The sequence below is a fragment of the Bison bison genome, unplaced genomic scaffold, assembly GCF_000754665.1.
Source record: "Bison bison bison isolate TAMUID 2011002044 unplaced genomic scaffold, Bison_UMD1.0 scf7180017864297, whole genome shotgun sequence".
Taxonomy (NCBI): domain Eukaryota; kingdom Metazoa; phylum Chordata; class Mammalia; order Artiodactyla; family Bovidae; genus Bison; species Bison bison.
The window spans coordinates 6055442-6056263 of NW_011494869.1; the positions used below are offsets into that span (position 1 = coordinate 6055442).

An 822-nucleotide genomic window follows, 5' to 3' on the forward strand; every position below is an offset into this window, starting at 1 on the left:
AATTTTTTTTTTCCAATCCTCTTTTGAAGAGACAAAGGAGAGCCTTTCTATCCCCTAGCCATCCCCACATTCAAGCTCTGGGAATCCGTACCTGGGGTGAAGGGTAGGCTGATGTGGGAATCAGAAAAATGCTAGGTGGCACGGGTTTTTAAATTGCTTTGAAAATTTTAACTGTAGATCCCCTACCCAGAAAAATCCACACAGAAACTCTTAAACAACTTTACAGGTTAAGGATCCTCTGGACCCCACCCAAAGATCCTGGGATACACTTGTTTAAGAAGTTGGGTTTGAGTGGTTGGAGGAGCCCCCACTGTCTTGGATGGAGGGAAAGAGGCCACCATCTGCCCCTCAGTTGCCTGAGTTTCATAACACAGTGGTTCTGCTCATCAGAGTACCCCCCATCCGCCTCAAGTTTTTAAACTTCAGGTGGTGGTGGGGGGCAAGTAATTGTGAGATCAAAAATGAGCTTTGATTCCCCATCCGCCTACAGATGGAGACTTTCCGGCTTCTGGATCTCCACTCCCTCAAGTACCCTAACATTCCAGTCCCGAGACACTGGGGGCCGGGGGTGTCCCCAGGGTGTAATGGCCCCAGTTCAGGTGTGCCAGGCCCAGTTTCCAGGCAGGCTGCAGGGGCGCAGGCCCTCCGGGAAGGGCAGGGTTAAGAGTGCATTCCAGCTGCCGGGGGAGAAGGGGGGCGAGGGGAGGGAGCGCGAAGAAGAGAAACAGACCGGGTCTGTCTGTCGGAGACACAAAGCACGGTACACAAAGGGGGCCCTAGAGGGGCGAAGGGGGCTGCCCGGGGCATGGCTCATCCCCACAC

At 53.8% G+C, this 822-nt stretch overlaps 1 protein-coding gene across 2 annotated transcripts in view; it reads right to left on the reverse strand.

Moving 5' to 3' along the window:
- Positions 1-822, reverse strand: part of CDH3 (cadherin 3, type 1, P-cadherin (placental)) — a 134533-nt gene that overhangs the window by 44215 nt on the left and 89496 nt on the right. The gene's annotated exons all lie outside the window — the stretch shown is intronic.